Here is a 12608-nt window from a genome sequence, read left to right on the forward strand (position 1 = left end):
ATGGAGAAGCGAAGGCGGCGAGTGGGAGGCGGCGGGGGGGAAGGCCCGCCGTGGGGCACCTTTCCTTTCCCTTCCTCTCCTGGTGCGGGGAAGAAGGGGGAAGCCCCAGTGCAGGCACGAAGCAGGGATATTGCAGTAGGCGTTCCCACAGACCTGGCACGCAGCCGTGACTGGCAAGAAATCTTTCCTCGGCAATATTTTTCTCCTAATTAAGCATAATTGATAGCTTTGGACTTTGGTTTATTTTTCCTTCTACCAGCAAGGCAAGATACATTCCACACAACAACTGGACAGGAATAAGTAAAATGTCAGTACAGGACACCGGTTTTCCCAAGAGCACCTGTCAGTTGGTATTGCACCAGGCGCCACGGCCGGCGGGTGCGGTGGAGGAAAAAAAAGTTGAGTCGTTTGCCTTTCCCGTGGCCTGAGCCGCCCTGGTGCAACTTCTCCCCAGCCATTCCCCCGACGACCGGCGCCGGCGCCGCAGCTCCCCCCGGCTCTCCAGCGCGCCCCGAAACCCTGCGGGGCACGGACAAACCCGCGCGGGCCGGAGGGCGGGCGGCAGGGCCGGGCCGGGCCGGGCCCTCGCACCTCGCCGGCCCCCGCCCCGAGGCGGCCCGGCCCGCACCGGCCCAACCCAACCCGCCCCGCCGCCGCCCACGCTCTCCCCTCAGGGGCGGGCCCGCGCACCGCCCCCGCCCTCCCCCCTTCCGCTCCGGCCCCGGCGCCCGCCAGAGACCGGGCGGCGGGGGAGGGCCGCCCCCCGGCCCGGGGAGGGCGAAGGGCGCGGGCCCCAGCCAGGGGCAAGGCTCCCCGCCGGGCCGGGCCCTGCCCGCCCGCCCGCCTGTTGCTGCCGCCGCCGCCGAGAGAGGCCGCCCGCGCGCTCTGCGCCCTCCCGCGCTAGAAGCGAAGGCGGGAGGGAGCGGCGCGGCGGGGGAGGGGGCGCCCGCGCCGGCCCGAGGGTCGCCGGCGGGCGGGGGGCGGGCGGGAGCGCGGCCTGGTACGTAGGGGCGGCTGGGAGCCGTAGGTGCATGTGCACCAGGATGGCCGAGTGGTTAAGGCGTTGGACTTAAGATCCAATGGATGTATGTCCGCGTGGGTTCGAACCCCACTCCTGGTAAGTGCGTTTTTTTTCGGGGGCCGCGTTGCCCTGCCGCGGGGGCCCGGCGCCCGGGGGGAGGCGCGGCCGCAGGGGGCCGGGAGCCGCCGGGCGGCGCTGGGGGCGGCGGCGGCCGGCACCCGCCTGCGGGGCGGCTGGCGGCGGCGGGACCCGGCTGCCGCTGAAGTGGGCGTGCCCGGCCCGGCGGGCCGCTCTGCCGGGCCGCCGCTTTAGGCGGCGCAGCTTCAGCTGGGAGTCGGTTCCACAGCTTAAGTTCGGAAGAGCGTTTGTGTGTATTTTTTCCCTTGTGCGTGTCTTGCGCGGGCGGCTGGGGCCCGGGCCCCGGTGGCCCCCGCGGGTGTCGCAGCCGGGGCAGCGCGTGTTGTCAGCCGCGGGGCCGAGGGCGGGGGTGACGGGCGGCCGCGGGGCGCTGGGCCGGGCCCGGCCGCACCGTGAGGGCGCCCGGGCCGGAGGCAGGAAGGGCCGGCGGGCGGAGGCCCGCGCCCGACGGCGGTGGGAGCCGCCGCTGCCGGCAGCGGGAGGCCGTGCCGCCCTCCCTTTCCCCTTCTTGCGGCCGGGGCCGGCTGTCCGCAGCAGCGCCCGGCAGGGGCACCGCACCCGGCCCGGCGGCACCGCGGGCCGCCCGCGGGAGGCGCAGCCGTCCCGGCCGGCGGCAGGCAGCGGGGCGGTCGCGCTGGGGGGCTGCGGCAGGCCCGGCGGAGCTCAGCCCTCCAGCTTGCTCCACCCCGGGTGGTGACTTTGTTGCTCTAAAGCGTAATTTTGTGTAGGTTTACACACACCCGCACCCCCCACCCCCGCAATTCCGAGCACTTTGCATACTGGGAAGGCTGTACGACAACCTGCCGCGGTGCTTTTGCACCGCGAAAGCGAGGGTAAGTACCGCCCGCGCCGGGCTGCGGGTGTCGCGGCTGCCGAGCTGCCCGTGGCCCAGCCCGCGGGGTGGGGGGAGGGCAAACCCCGCTTCTGGGGGAACGGTCCCTGCCGTACCGCCGGCTGCACCCTCAGCCGTGCCCGGGGCTCGGCGAAAAGTTAAGCGGAATGGGCGAGCGGGGTTTTCAGACTAACCTCCTGGCTGTGTTTTATTTAGCAGGACAGATGTAGCAGTTCTTGTATGTGTTGCAATGTTTGGTTTGCTATAGAAGGGTTTCAGTGTTTATTTTGGGGGGTTTGTTTGGGTTTTGGGTTTGTTTTTTTTTTTGGCAGGGTAATAGCATTGTGTTCTAGTACATTGAAAGTGCGGGAAGTACAAATCAAGTGCAGACTGACACCTTTTAAAATATTAGCGTTTGCCAGAGCGTCCTGGTTGAATTCTCACAGAGGTAAATATAGTTGTTCTTAGCCACCCTGTTCCCAATAATTTGAGCTGAAAAATGATTCTAAACTTTCAGTCCAAATATATCGTGTGATGATACAGGCTAAATAAAGGATGAACTCTCAAGAGAGAGGGAAGGACTCATGGGCCTTCAATGCAATGTGAAATAGAAGGTGAAATATTCCAGACAGGATGTTTTATTACATGCTTCATAAGATGATCTGGCATCACAAATGTGGAAATGGTATAAACACAGAAATATGATGGTCAAGAGGGAGTTATGGAGGGAAGCGTGGTCTGGTGGTGACTTTCTAGGAAATGCAAGTACATATATTGTCTCTTTTTCACTGTTCCCACAATTAAATTGTAAATGCAAAACATACTGAGCTTTCTAGAACTGTTCATTAAAAAGCAGTACTGCCAGGTTCAAATGTTTTATTAAGTAAACGCTTGTTCCTATTCTTCATTAAGGTACAAATTAGTAAAAATGGGTGTATGTTTGAACGTACATTTTACCTTTAATGTTGTAGTGGAAAAATGCTGCCCTTGGAAACCCACATCTTTGCATACAAATTGTGTAATTCTGCTTATGTGCTGATTTATGAGCATGTTTGTACATACTATAAATGCTCATGTAGATTTTGTGGATGCAGGGCCGATCTTGATGAAAAGTTGGTCCCAGCTATGTCAGTTACAGGATGAATTAGTGGCAGCTGTTCAGCATTGTGAGAAAGAAAAAAGTAAAAATAATCACGGTTTTTACACGAACAGTAATCGCTGACAAAAAAAAAAGAAAGCAGTTTTTATGATAAAGCAGTATGGAAAACTGGAGTTCTTGGTTAGAAATGCTTCTGTTACAGGCACAGCCCTTTCCTTAAGAGATAGCTTTTGCAGAGAACTTCCCTCAGCCCTTTGGTGAAACTGTGTTCCCTGCTTTTTATAATGGCCTGTTAGAGCGCACACAGATCTGGAATGGAACAGAAGATTTTTGAACCTTTTCTGCTCCCAAGAAATATCCATACAAGCTACTGGCAACAAGTAGGTCCCAACCCCTTGCTATGCTTCTCCACAAAAAAAAAGGATAACCTGCTGGGCTCATGGGTTTCTAGTTTAGGTGAAGTGGCAGGGTAGTATAATGGGTTTCAGCTCTGGAGCTAACCATGATTTTGATTTAAGATTTTTGTTTTATCGAGCAGGTATTTTTCTTTGTTTTTAATAGCTTCCTTGTTAAACCCTCATGAGTTATTGGTGGCTGCCTTTGCAATTTGACGTTCGTACATGCGCTCATTATACTCTGGCCTTCAGTTCAAACAACATTGCTTTCCATTGGACTCCATTCTGTGGATGAGTTGTTTTTCTAAAAAGGTCATTATCTGTAGGATCCTTGCTCATTTGCTGAAGAAGTTGGAGAAAGTATAGTGACTAATGCTAGAAACTGGAATAAAAAAAGAGCTTCGTATGCAGACAGTTGAATGCTACCCTGATGAACCAGGGGTGTTTCTTTTGCCATTGCGTATTTCCTGTCTGATCAGGAGCCAGTCAGTTAAGATAGATTTTCTCATAAGCAATCACTCGTTTTCATGTTCCTTATTTTGTGGTATCCATCTTGAGAATGTCAGTCTGATTTGTAGAAATGCAGAGCTTTCGCAAACACAGGTGAAACCAATGTATCATCACCTGTATTTTAAGCAGTCTCTGAAAAATTCATATTCTGTGTCTCTGAGCAGTCAGAGTTACTGGAGACATTAATCTTTCCATACCTCAACTTCCCATTGTGTACAGCAGAGGTAATAGAAATACACCATCTGCAAAACGGGCTGCTGTGAAGTCAATTCATTCTTGTTTGTGCAGAATTCAGATAAACGCTTATGTAATCCAGTCATGTTAGACAAGCCCGTGAGTCGAATATCAATGAATTTGGAAAATAACATGAAATAAATAAAGTACGGAGCCACACTTTGAGCTATGAAGACCTTGCGAAGTATTGAACAACTGGTTAGCCAGCAAGCACCACGTGATCTCCCAAGGTGGGAGTCTTATAGGAAAACAGCAAGCCATAGTTTAACTCAAAATTGTGTCTCACTTCATAAACAGAAGGGGATCGAATCAGTAAGAAGGCAACCTATTGGTGAAATATTCTTTAGATGATACTTCAGTATAGTTTAATCCTTTCTAAAAACTTTCAGCAGCTTTTTTTTTTTTCTCAGTCACATTTTAGTGTGCGATGGAAGCATATCGTTTCTTACTTCAGTTAAACCATTTTTCCATCATTCCCAGTTACCAGTATCTCACATCGAGGAAAAAGGTGTAAAAGGCTGTGAAGTTCTTGGTCTGTTGTATAATGCTGTATGTAGGATGATCAATAATCCCTCTGATTCTTACTGCAGACTAATTTAAAGTCTGCAAAGTTAAGTCCAGTCTCTTATGTTAGCGGGAGTAACTGCATGTCAATACTTGGTAGTTCTTAAATTGTTCTCATTTTGGGGCCTGCGTGGTAAAAAAAGAGGGATAGACTCTATTTTCTGGATTCTTGTCATTCTCAGGACGCTTGTTCAAAGATTACCGCTATGTAGTATAGGCAGTTGTGTCAGCGTTTATACATGTCTTTACACAGGTTCATTTTCAACAGCTTCTGGGCTGTTCATCTGCTGACTGCGTCTGATCTTTCCTGCAGTTTCTTACAATATCGTTTCTGTTGGACTCAATAGCCACAGCAACCAAGCGTCATTAGCAATGTTAGATAATTTTGCCTCCTTCTCCAGGGCATTACAACACATGCTCCCAAACAGATCCTTGCAACATATTATTGCTTAACTATTTTTCTTGGTTTTGATGAGGAAAGAGATTTTCTGCTAGGTTAGTTCAATCCAAGCAGCAAGCTCTGGGGAGTCGCACTGTGGTAGTATGAGGAGCTCGGCCACCCTGACCGCGGCGTTGATAGAACAGAACGAGGGTCTGCGTATCACTTACTGCAGCGTAAAGCCCTGCAATTTACTTAAAGTGCTGATGGAGGTGGGTTTACTCTTATGACTGACAGATGAGCCCTGCAAGTTTTGCCATGGTCACTGAAAGCATCGTCACCCCCAGCGTTACCCTGAGTGTTGCTCTCCCAGAGTTAGGATGGCCTAACATAGCCATGAGAAGAGACCCGGTGCCCACCCTTCAGCTGCTCCTGTTAGTGTCTGGCATTTGAGCTCAAAACCATCTTTGCTGGCAGAGCAAAGGGCAGTAGCTTTGCACTGGAGTGGAGGGCTGTGGGGACGCGTTCCCTTTTGCCAGTTCTCCTCATCAGGAGGAATATATGCAGGTGGTAACACTTTACATCAGCACAGCATTATTATCAAAGGCTATTTCTGAAAGTGTTAAAAGACTGGTCTGTGCACTAGATCACCTCCAGTTTGGGAACGTTTTCCCTTGTGCTGGCTTTGCTGTGGCGGCAGTAGCCTCTGGAAGAAGGACAGAGCAGACAAGTCGTAATTTACACTACAGCGGCAAGGTTCACCAGAGTACCTCCTAAATGAGGAGCCCTGAATGTCCTAAAATGAAGGCAGCATAATGCAGAACATTGCAGCTGAGATCTCTGGGATCTTAGGACAAGGGCTTACAGTACACTAACCTGCATTTTTCTGGGGTTTTTTTTGGTTGCGTTAAACTTACCTGAATGAATTGATTCTTTCTTCCTCCTGCCAGGGAGGAGCTTTTGTCTGAAGACCAGAGCAAATGTGCACGCTCTTCTGGAGATGGTCTTAAATATGCAATTGCAAAAACGCCTTCCTTTCCCTAATGATTTTAGGAGAAGAATGCGCTTTCCAGATTCCTTCGTTTTCCTTGATTGCTGCTTCTCCTTCACCATCTGCCCAACTGTGACCTTCTTTCTGGGCTGGAAGTGCTACAGGATCTTTCCTTCAGACCTCATCTGCCTCATTTTTAAGTGTTTGCTGAAGTGGTTCGTGCAGTTCTTGGCAAGAGATCACCCCCTGACTGTGTGACTTGGTGGATTTGTGACACCTGTCTCTCGCTATTTCATCATGTGTTGCAAACTTTTTCATATGAGAGTGGAATCACTGGTGGGAAGTACGGACTGCATTAATGAGTTCTGTTTGCAGCTAATCCATGTTTAATGATTGAAGTGCATATGTATTTTAGTTTCACTTGTCCTGTCTTACATCTCTGTTGTTGTTTTCTGTCACACTCCCACCTTTTGCTTTTTATGTGCATACCAAGAAACAGATCCAGCTGGTCTAGCAGTTAGCTGCTGCTGGAAGAGGCAGGGACGCTGTCTTTCCCCTGCCCTGGCTGTACTGCACATTCCTACCGCTCCCCTCTTGCGTTCCTTAGCCTTTGATTGTCAAGTAATATGTAACAAACCAACCAATTAATTTCATGTTACTTGGATCTAAAATTAATCTCTGATATTATCTCATTATAAGAATTTTTCTGTGAAGAAATGAGGAATTGGAGACAATTTCTAACATGTTTTGGGCTCCCTAACATAGACAATACAGATCCACTAACTGGTTTTATTCATCACAGAATGGCAGAGCCTGGAAGGTCCCTCTGCAGATCGCCTAGTCCACCTCCCAGCTCAGAGGAGGGTCAGCTTGAGCAGTTGGGTTTTGAATATCTCCAAGGATGAAGACTCCACAACCTCTCTGGGCAACCCTTGCCAGTGTTTGACCACCCTCACAGTAAAAAAATTTTTTTCTAATGTCTTAAAAAAAAAAAAAATGTTTTCTTGTGTTGAAGGCATTTTCTTGTGTTTAAGCTTATATCTCAAACTTACAGATCTGTCTGCTTGTAAATCTTAAATGATTGTATGTTTTCTCTGTGCTTAGATTTTTGTTCCTGAACATCCCAAGACAAAAATGAAGGAACTACAAATGCCACAACATGTACCAGGACACCCACTGGATACACGGGTTTGCTGCCATGCACATTTTTAGATACTGAAAGTGATTCTTTGAACTATTTTTTTTGTCTAAATAAAGACCAAGGGAGTGCAATATTTTGTTTATACATATGTACAGTTCATTTCCTGTAAGAAATGAGCACCTGTGTCTAGCCTTAGCCAGAGTCCTGTTAGAGCATTACTCATGGGAAGACCATTCCGGTATCACGATTAAAGTTCAGATCTGCAGGTTGGAGTACTGTAATTTGATCTGAGTTTTCCTTTAAAATGGTCTGGGAACTATAGCGTTAACAAATTACATCTGTCTTGAGTTGAGGGAAAGTAATGCAACTGATAGCGTTCACCTTCATCCAGTGCTATTGTCTGGCAACGCAATAACTGCAAGTAGCATTCTTATTCCTGTGTTTACATAGGTGTTAGTAGTCTCCTTCCTGAACAATCTTTGCTTACTGGCTGTGGCTAATTATTCCTTGTCCTAGATCCAGAGGCTGCCTCTGAATGAAGAATTGGAAAGAGTCAACATAGTTCAGAAATCCCATTTATGTAATGCTTTCCAAATCCTTTTGTTACTATATTCAGCACAGAAATAATTGATTTATTTAGTTACTGTGACTTCTGTCTTTTATCATAATATTTTGGATTATTTGTTATTGTTTTGCAGGATGCTATGCTTTGCCTTCTCTGTGAGAATAGATGATTTCTTGGCTAAATGTAGCTTTAATTTTTACGTAGCTAGCTTAATAGTCATGGTTTTCACAATCTGTATTTTGATAGCACTATGACAGTGCAGGTTATATTTATGCCAGTTAGCAACTCCTGTAGTGTTCTGTGACTGAAAACAGACTGAGACACGCTCAACCTGTTGTACTGCATTCATTTGGGTGACCTGCCCCAAAAGTTATTTGACACATCAGTAAAGAAGAAATACTGAAAGCAACTGGATCCAGTTTTTGTGATGTCTCTGCCTGTCCAGCCCCTCTGAACAAAATATTTTTCTACAAAAAAGAATTACCATGTAGGAGAAGAATTGTATGGTATGAATGCATGAGTCAAATTTCGTTAAGAGAAGAAAGCAGTTAATGCCTCCCAATAGCACAGAGAGACGTCATGGATGAGATAAGGTTTCTGCTCTGTACGAAATTGTTAGGGAGAGAGCTCCGCCATCAACACAAGAAAAAGGACCTGTATGACAAAGAAGGTAGGGTGACTGTATCCAGCTGAAATATTAATGAACTTGACAGCGTTATGAAATACGAGATAGAATGGGGTGGGATTGGGCATCTTGGAACTGTCATTAAAATGCTCTAAAACCAGAAGTTGTTGTGGTTGGAGATTCTTTTCTTATGCCTGTTTTTGTTGCTTTTCTTGGTAAGTTGTCTCAAAGAGGGGTTTAAGTAGAGTTTCAGAGTGCTCCTCTTTTAGGTTGGGCTCTGCAGAGAATGCGTCAGGAGATCTGAAGGTGCATGGTGGTACCCACAAGCCCCCAAAAGGAGCCTCCTTGGGTCCTTTAGAGCCAGCGTTAGAGACAATGCCTCATATTCACCTGGAAGTCTTTAATAGACTTGTTTCCATAGCCAGGAATGAGCCTAGATTGTAATGTTAACTATCTCAAAAGGTTAATTTTTTTTTTTTAATAAAAGTTATTATACCAAGGTAATCTTAACTGTCAAACTGGGATGTGTATACTTTGCATAGTACATTGTTTCCTTTTATGTATTGTTTGTCATTAACAGTCTTGGCATGACTGCTTCCCAGGTAGTAAATATATTCTGGCATAATTAAAGCAGTTCCACTTCCCTTGCAGGCAAAACCTCGGAGATGGTATCTCTGGAGGGAGACATTGGAACTGACCAACAAGTTGCCAACTGCTATTTAACCAGTATGCCAACTGCTATTTAACCAGTATGTCAGGTACCATCTTTCTGAGTCACCATCCCTGACCACCTCTGTATATTAACATTTACAGTGACCTGCTGTGGTCCATAGGTCATTACTTTGGCAATTGTAAAAATTGAGTTATAAAAAAAATGACTATTCATCTTATTTTTTGGCTCATTATATATGTTCAGCTAAAAAAAAGGAGACGGAGAAAGCAATTTGAACACTTGGCTTCCATCTATGTGAAAATCCATGTAAAACAATATAACTTAGTTCATTCTTAACAAGGTAGCTGACTTCCCTTAGCAAAGTATCCATATGGGATGCATTTCTGAGGATATACCCAATTAGCTCTGCCGCTGCAGCCGATGTTCATGGACATAAATTCATGGATCCTGATCCTGTTGCTGCCGCTGTGTAAGCAGATTGTTTATCACTGAAGTTTTGGACAGGCACAGAAGCCTGGTTGTATAATTGAAGTTGTAGCATCTGCACAGTAATTATACACTTAAAATTACCGGGTCTCAGGGTCACCTCCCTCTATTGATCTTCAAACCAGCACAAAATAAAATTGAAAATACAAGCAGTTCAGGCAAAGATTCCATTAAGGCCTCTACAGAGTACAGGATGCTGAGGGGTGTCTAGTGCAAGGGCAGGACTACAATACTTCTCCTATTTCACAGGAATGTTGGAAGAGGCATCTTAGTATTATGTGATGGGAAGGGACATAAATCTGTGTGAATAAAATGAAATTACGCATAAGCAGTTAGCCTCTGCAAAAGAGACATAGGTTGTAAACTCTTTGGAAAGCCCTTCTCCCATGCCACCAAATCAGTTAAATCATGGTGTATTCTTTGGGGAACATTAGAGCTGCAAAAACTAGCCTGGCCATAACTTTATGTAAGGGATAAATTAAATACAACTATTAACTCTTGACTGCTTGGAAAATAAAAGCCCAGTTTGCATTAACAAGGTTGAACTGGATGATTTCTTTTGGAAAAACACTTGGATCCTGTTTTCTACATTTTATAAAAAATGTGTAATGTTTCAGGTGGCTGCTGCATTCTATATTTGAGCCTTTATTTGAAAAAAGATTCAGGGGTAACAAATTCTAGTACAAATATTTGAGGAATACCTTGTTTATTTCCAGGACAAATATTATTAAATGGATTTGAAAGAGAGCCATCCAAAGATTAGTTTTATCAGTAGCAGAAAAACTTTCTAAAAGGGGTGTTTCTCATCAAGCATAACCATACTGCTTAAACAGGTGCTATTTAGTGAGATGACTGACCTTAAATCTAGCCGTAACAGAAACTTGTATTCCTCAGTTATTCAGATGGACTGTAGATTTAATTTGATGACTTATTTTATTTATGATAAACTCCTTTAGGAGTGAAATGGTATTCCACGTTGGTTCCTTCTCATGTGTTTTGCAAAATGGCGGTGTCCATTTTGTAAGTGGCTATGGCAAATCAAAATGAGCCCGGAAAAGAGACTGGTGCGTACGCAGCCTCCCAGTTGGGGCTGGCGATGATGGCCCTGCCTTGCTCGGGGGGAAGGATGTTTTTTGGGTGATGGCTGTGCAGGGCCAGTGAAACAGCACTGCTGCCAGAGCCTGCTGCGGAGCAGCCGGGACCCCTTCCTGGGGCCATAGGGCCTGTGGTGGGCCCACCGGGCTACGGAGGCTGGGGGGTGCCTCTGCAAGCCACCGATCCTGGACTGGGTCCTTCAAAGTGGCATCACAGCGCTTTCCATCTCCTCTTCTTGTACCCTGCTGTATTCACCTAGGAATTGCAGCAGGGGGTTTAGCTCCTTGAGCACAGTGGGGGGAAAAAAGAAAGAAAAGCAGCGGTTGAGGGAAAACAGGTTGGTTGTGGCCAGGCGGTGTCATGCTACGCAGGGGGTGGGAGCCCTGAAACACCAGCTGCTCGTTGAAAGCCGAATGGAGATTTGCTGCTGCAGCAGAGCCCAGGCTGCCGGGGAAGCAGCCGGTGGGTGGGCAAGTGACGGTCAGCCCTGGGCAAGGGCAGGGCCCGCCGCGGGGGTAGATGGAGATCGGCGCAGGCTGGCCAAGGGTGGGAAAGGTCAGGCTCTGAGTGGGTGAACACATCCGTGTCCTGCACCACTTCTGAGAGGGGATCCTTCTCTTCCCAGTGGCTTGCTTTGCCTTTCAAAGGATTGATGTATCCTTTCTGATACTTTGTGCTAAACCCCAGATTTAGCCTATAGATGCGGAGACAACTTTTGAGAGGAATGAAGTGGCTTACAGTCAGCAGTGCTACCTTCTCCACACGGACAACCAATTCCTATATAAGAAGGGGTGCAGAGCTGAGCAAAGAGCGGAGCCGAGCAGGGGTGGGCAGGCTGGGTGGTGTGGCTGCATGCTTTAGGAGTTACACCTCTGTGTGGTTCGATTACTGAACCATGCCACTGTTTCTCTGTTAGGTGGCAGAAGTGTATTTCTGTCAGGGATTTGCAGCAGGAAACAAACACCGTGGTTTAGCTACCATGTCTGGGGAGAGCTTTCCAGGCAGGCTAGTCGGAGAGGTATGATTAAAACCCTACGGTGCTTTGTATCAGTTCCTCATTTTTTGTATGATCCTGGTCTCACCAAAGTCAGTGGGAGAATTCACCCGTTGAAACAGTGCTTTCACTGGAATGGCTGGCATTCATTTTGTCATGTTGATCTGCCCTTTCTTTTTTTTCCGGAGGCCACGCGGCTGCTGGCTGGTGGACGTCCTCGGGTGCAGGAGGCAGACAGCATGGGAGTTTAGAGGAGCTTCTGACAGTCCAGCAGCTTCGTGGTCGGTCCGGATGGCCCCAGAAAGCTGGGGGGAGGGCAGGCGGGGTCTGGTCACGAGCAGAAAGCACTGTCAAGCTTCCAGCCTTACTGAACAGTTTATCATTTTTAGTCGCTTCACGGGAGAAAGGAGCAGAGTGTGGGAAGGTGATACTGGCAACATCGCCTGTGATTTAGGGTTGCGTGTCTACACGTCAGGGGGTCTGAAGGCTGCCTGTGTATGAGGACTATTGGCACAAAGTCTGGGAATCACGCAGAGCTTCAGGCATGTCCCGCCTTACGCAGAGCCAGAGAGTAGCCCGAGGGCTATAACAAACCAGTCAGAATCAACTAAAAGTGGAACTATTTATGGGAGGTTGTCTGTTTTCTCTTGTGACTCGTGGATGTTGTCTCTTGTTCACCCAGGCTCTGAGCCCTATCAGTTTACACTTAAATATAGCTTTCCCAGGTTTTCAAATCTGCTGTTTTCCCAGAGGAATCTGTTCCTGGCATGTAGCCCTCCTTCTCTTTTATCCTGCTGAAAATCATCTCACTCGCTGAGTGTTGGTAGCTTCTGACCAGCAGCTTAAAGATTGCCGAGTACCAGACG

At 47.8% G+C, this 12608-nt stretch overlaps 1 long non-coding RNA gene and 1 other non-coding gene across 8 annotated transcripts; both read left to right on the forward strand.

Moving 5' to 3' along the window:
- The first annotated feature begins 717 nt into the window (after positions 1-717).
- LOC148053302 (uncharacterized) lies at positions 718-9316 on the forward strand. 7 transcript variants are annotated; one of them, XR_015708841.1, is made up of 4 exons: positions 718-1117; positions 1888-1992; positions 3293-7120; positions 7268-9316. It is a non-coding gene; the product is annotated as an uncharacterized LOC148053302 (long non-coding RNA). The 7 variants fall into 7 exon arrangements; XR_015708840.1 differs by lacking the exon at positions 718-1117 and adding an exon at positions 1254-1406; XR_015708842.1 differs by lacking the exon at positions 718-1117 and adding an exon at positions 1254-1388.
- TRNAL-UAA (transfer RNA leucine (anticodon UAA)) lies at positions 1038-1120 on the forward strand. The gene has a single exon. It is a non-coding gene; the product is annotated as a tRNA-Leu (tRNA).
- Positions 9317-12608: the final 3292 nt, after the last annotated feature.

The sequence above is a fragment of the Nipponia nippon genome, unplaced genomic scaffold, assembly GCF_047370975.1.
Source record: "Nipponia nippon isolate SJK-2023a ecotype South Korea unplaced genomic scaffold, ASM4737097v1 scaffold_4, whole genome shotgun sequence".
Lineage (NCBI taxonomy): Eukaryota > Metazoa > Chordata > Aves > Pelecaniformes > Threskiornithidae > Nipponia > Nipponia nippon.